This window comes from Toxotes jaculatrix, chromosome 5 (genome assembly GCF_017976425.1).
Source record: "Toxotes jaculatrix isolate fToxJac2 chromosome 5, fToxJac2.pri, whole genome shotgun sequence".
Lineage (NCBI taxonomy): Eukaryota > Metazoa > Chordata > Actinopteri > Toxotidae > Toxotes > Toxotes jaculatrix.
The window spans coordinates 1,155,379-1,160,378 of record NC_054398.1 but is presented as its reverse complement, the minus strand read 5'-3'; the positions used below and the strand labels follow the sequence as shown (position 1 = coordinate 1,160,378).

The window sequence follows — 5,000 nt, the reverse complement described above, 5'->3', positions numbered from 1 at the left end:
TGGCCATTGGCCCGAGGAGCTCTGTTCATGCAAATAAGCTTTGCCCTTCCACTGTCAACCCCCGCCCCCCACACCGTCCCCCAGCCCTCCCCATGTCTCTCTGTGTCCCCCTGGCTGTGAGAAACTGTCAGTGCTGTGGAATGCTGCTGAGACACACTCACACAGTGAACTGCACATGAGCAATAAGCAACATTACCTCATCTCGCTGTCTCACCCTGCCTTAAAGAGCTGCTAACTGTCCTCCATGTTCCTGATGTTAGAATTAAAGAAGTTCGTATCCAAAGATTTATCCAAAAATTCAGACTTTATTCACACAGTTCATCACTTTGTTAAAAAAAACTGCTGGAATCCATTGTAATAAATTTATTTGTAATGTAATGTAATGTAATAAAGCTTTGGGAAAAGAGCCCATCCAATATATCTGCCTGTCAGCATTTATGTCAACTTTTAATATAAAAGATTTTGTAGCATAGAAATGCTACAGATATGTTTGAGGTCATTTCTGAACGTGTTTACTGAAGTTCATATGTTCTGTCACAAGCAGCTTTTAGCTCGGTCACAATGTAAAGGATCTTTATCAGTAAAAGTCTGTTTATCTCATGTTCAGAAAACAAAGACCCCCCAAAAAAAACTTTAAAGAAAAATGAAAAGAAGTTTAAGGGGGAAAATGAAGAATTTAAGAAGTTAAAGTTGCAATTTCATATCCTTCTCAAATGTCACCAGCCAACAATACTTTATTGACAAACCAGCTGAGGTTTGTCAATAAAGTTGCTGGATTTGTCACTAGATGCTTTTTTTGAAAAAAAGTTGCTCAATCGTCTGAAAAGTCCAAATCCAGCGACAAAGGCTCTGAGTTCACAGCAGTGTCAGTAAACGCCTCCTGATGATGGAATATACCAATTCATTCATCACTCAGCCAGTCAGTTACAGACATCAGCATTTTTAGGGCTTTTATAGACTTTTTTTTTGGTCCAACCAAAAATTAAAAGTGAAACCCAGCTGCATGTATCGATCTCTGCCTAGCAACAGGTGCCAGATACTGTACAATGCAGCCAGTAACGTGCAGTGCTCCAAGGCCTGAACTGACTGATGGTAAGCAAGAGCTCACTTCATGTGAAGAAGCTGTTGACAAGAGACACAGGACAAACAACAAGTCCCCCCCCCCCCCCAACACACACACACACACACACACACACACACACACACACACACACACACACACACACACACACACACACACACACACACACACACACACACAGCAGGTCATAACTCCACCTTCTGAGGGGTCGTCTGCAGGACAGTGGAGGAGTTTTGTAACAGGAAGCCGAGGTCGTCCTCTGTATGTGGGGCTTGTTTATGTCTTTGTTTGTCTTGCTGACCTTGTGACCCGCTGACTGGCCTCTGAAGCCTCAGCACTAATACAGATTCATCTCAAAACAAGTTTTCCTCCCTGCTTTGGTCTTCCATCTACGCTGACTCAGCGTTTCTCCTGTGGCCCTCAGCATGAGATGACAGAGAAGAGATGATGATGGGGCCTATCTTTCCTCTACAGACGATGTGGGGACAGATTAAAGGACTGATTTCCAGCAACATGCAAACCCCATTCTGAATGATTGGACAAATACAAAGAATAACACACTGGCAGCCAAACCCCACAAGGACACAATGAACCATCAATAACCAATTAGTCCATTATATCATATTTAAACAGAAAAAGAGAGCCAATATGAGAAAAGGCAAAAACTGAATGAGGGACCTGGAGGTGAGCATCTATAGTAAAACCTGGATGAACTGGATTTTGAGGCAGCGCTCACTGAAACCTGATCCTGATTTCAGCTGTGAAAATAGGAGTTAGAAGTCTGGTCTTATTCTGTATTTTCTTACCGTCACATAAAAAGACCCGAAACAGCAACGTGCCTCTCGGCTTCCAGCCCTTTTGTTCCCACCGATGGAGTAAATCTTTTAAAAACAGTTCACAAATACGTGGTTTTTAATCAAACATGAACTCAAACAGTAAACAGCCCATTCGTGGGGGGCTATTTTCAGCAGTGGATTAATCCACAGTTCGTAGTGAAGACTTCCAGCTGCAGGACGGTGTATATGGGATTTATTCAGAATAAACTACAGTGTGTGTGTGTGTGTGTGTGTGTTCATGGTGATGAAGGAAAATGTCACCCTGTGCAACAGAGCTTATTAATGTGAGCACACACAGACTGGTGCAACATCAAAAAATGTCCCCAGATAAAAGGAAAGGAACCCTTCTCTGTGTACTGTGTTTCTGACCTACATCAAACCACTATTCCTCACTGTTTGAAACGAATTCATCAGTACAATGATCGATACACTTATAAAATCAAGCCTGGTTTTTTTTATCAGTAGCTCTGCCTGCATCAAATGTAGGATGTCCAAATATGGCCACGCACCCTCTGGTCCTCCCTGCCTCTCTGCTAGGATTCAGAGAACAGTCACTACACTGTCTGATGCTGAGCAGCATCTTGTGCCAACCATCCAACAAGAGCATTCCACACACCTACACACACACACACACTTCACCCTCCATGACCTGGGCACTGCCCTCTTTGACCGCCGAGCTGCAGAACAACAGCCTCTGTCACACTGACCTACAAATGGCAAGTGAATGCCCCCCCCACACACACACACACACATGCATGCACGCACACACGCACACACACACACACACACACACACACACACACACACACACACACACACACACACACACACACACACACACACACACACACACACACACACACACACACAAACACACACACAGGCACAAGAGCAGAAAGCAGTCATTGAGAATGGAGAGATGTAGGTCAGTGTGAATCTGAGTATGATAATGGTCTCTGCTGGGGGAAGCGTTTTCATTAACACTCTCAGCTCAGGTTCAGGATGCCCATGATTCTACAGAGAAGTATTTTTTAGAGATAAGTCCGGAGACTAGTTCAGCAGAGATTAGTTCAGCAGTGAAGAAGCACCTTGTGAAACATTTAAGCCTGACAGACTCTGCTCACCTGAATGGTGGCAGGACAGCAGCGTCTTCATAATCAATGCAAAAGTTAAAGAATAACAATGATTATGATAAGATGCTCATTTAAGAGCTGTGCTGTCCCTCAGTCACCCTGGTTTCAGGTTTGTCCATCGACATTTGTCCTGGAGAAAAACAAGGTCTTAGGTGTATAATGAGATCTGAAACGTTCTTTCTACACTGGACATGAAAGAGTTTGGAAAGTTCATCCCAACACGGTTGCAAACTCTTAAAACTGTAAATCAAGATTTAATAAAAATGAAGTAATTTTGTAATTTTTCCTGCATCTCAGTAACGACTTACAGAGCTGTGTTTCTGCAATGTTGCATCATAATTTGGATTTAGTACGAGTATGACATCATATTTGTTTTTCCCTACCATTCAGTTTATTTATTCATTTATTGTGGATGTGTTGCTGAAGGGTGTGTGTGTGTGTGTGTGTGTACACACACTGGCCTGACTGAAATAAATGAATTCTTCTTTTTCTTCTGCAGCTCTTCATCGCAGCGTAGATGAAAATCTCATGTTTAATAAAAGCAGAATCAGATGTGTGTGTGTGTGTGTGTGTGTGTGTGTGTGTGTGTGTGTGTGTGTGTGTGAGCATCTCCTCTGCTCTCCCCTCCTGCATCCTCAGTCACTTCACTCTCTCTCCATTCACGTGGTTAATAACTTCATTAACCCCTGTCAGCTCACTGCTCTTGTCCAGCGGCTGACACACACTAATTGATGAGCTTGGAGAGAGTGTGTGCATGTGTGCGTGTGTGTGTGTGTGTGTGCACACTCATGGGACTGTGTGTTCATCATTTAGGGCTGCTTATTATAACAGCAACTGATCTCTCTCAGCCCTGAGCACACAATACAAACGGCTGCTCTCTGGGTGAAATGTTCATGCTCTCAGACCAGATGTGCTGACGTCTCCACAGACTGACGGCCACTTCCAAACCATCGAGGCTCAAACAACCCTGTGGCTAACACCTAAAGTCCAGTTCCAAGCAATGAAACGAAATAAGGCTTCTCTTCTTGTAAAGCTGACAGTGATTTTTAATTTGCCACACGCAGGCGTGACAGGACAAAGAGATCAGAGGTATTGATATAAAATGGAAAAACACACACACACACACACACAGCTCAGAAGCATAATAGGATTGGTGTGTGTCCAGATATGAAATTCATTTCCTGTGATTGTGTGTGTGTGCTATCAGTGATGTTTAACACTGGGACTCTATGACTGGGTCCTGTTTAGGAATCCAGCCAATGCACTCAGGAGACTGGTCATGATGGGGGGCGGGCAGAGGGGGCGGGGCAGCTCCTGCTGTAGTTTGTAATCAGCAGCTCATTTGAATTTTCTCTCCATTTTTCTCTTCACGGTCTGAAACCAGATGCATTTTCTGAGCAGAGCTGATGAAAAATCCTGGTGCCTTCCTCTGAAAAACTGTAAAGCTTTAAAAAAAAAAAAAACAGAAATAAGCTGATAAGCAGAAAACACACACACACCTACATCACACAGGCGTGTGTGTGTGTACATGTAGTCGTGTACATCTCTGTGTGCATCTTGTGGCTTGTGCACTTGGTTACATCTAAAGTTGTGGACACTGCTGGAACTGTGGATTTCCCTTGGGGATGATTAAAGTATCTATCAACTAAGAAGAACCAAGAAAATGAACCGATCATCAAATGAATTAAATGGGAGTGTGTGTGAATGTGTGTGTGTGAGAGAGAGACAGAGAGACAAAGGGACACGCCCTCTCTGAGTGTGATGTCATAGCTTGACTGGTTGATTAAATGACCCCATAGACAGTACACTCACACACATCTAACACACACACACACATTTCAGCTGGTTTATCTGATTGTGACCTGTGTCTCACAGGGCAACACTGGAGACTCTCCAACAACAGAAAGTAGGTTTGTCCAAAAACATTTGTCGCTTGATGCTTTTTGGAAA

General features: G+C 43.5%; 1 protein-coding gene across 2 annotated transcripts in view; it reads right to left on the bottom strand.

Moving 5' to 3' along the window:
• bcar1 (BCAR1 scaffold protein, Cas family member) overlaps positions 1-5,000 on the bottom strand; it is a 68,128-nt gene that overhangs the window by 36,010 nt on the left and 27,118 nt on the right. The window lies entirely within an intron of this gene.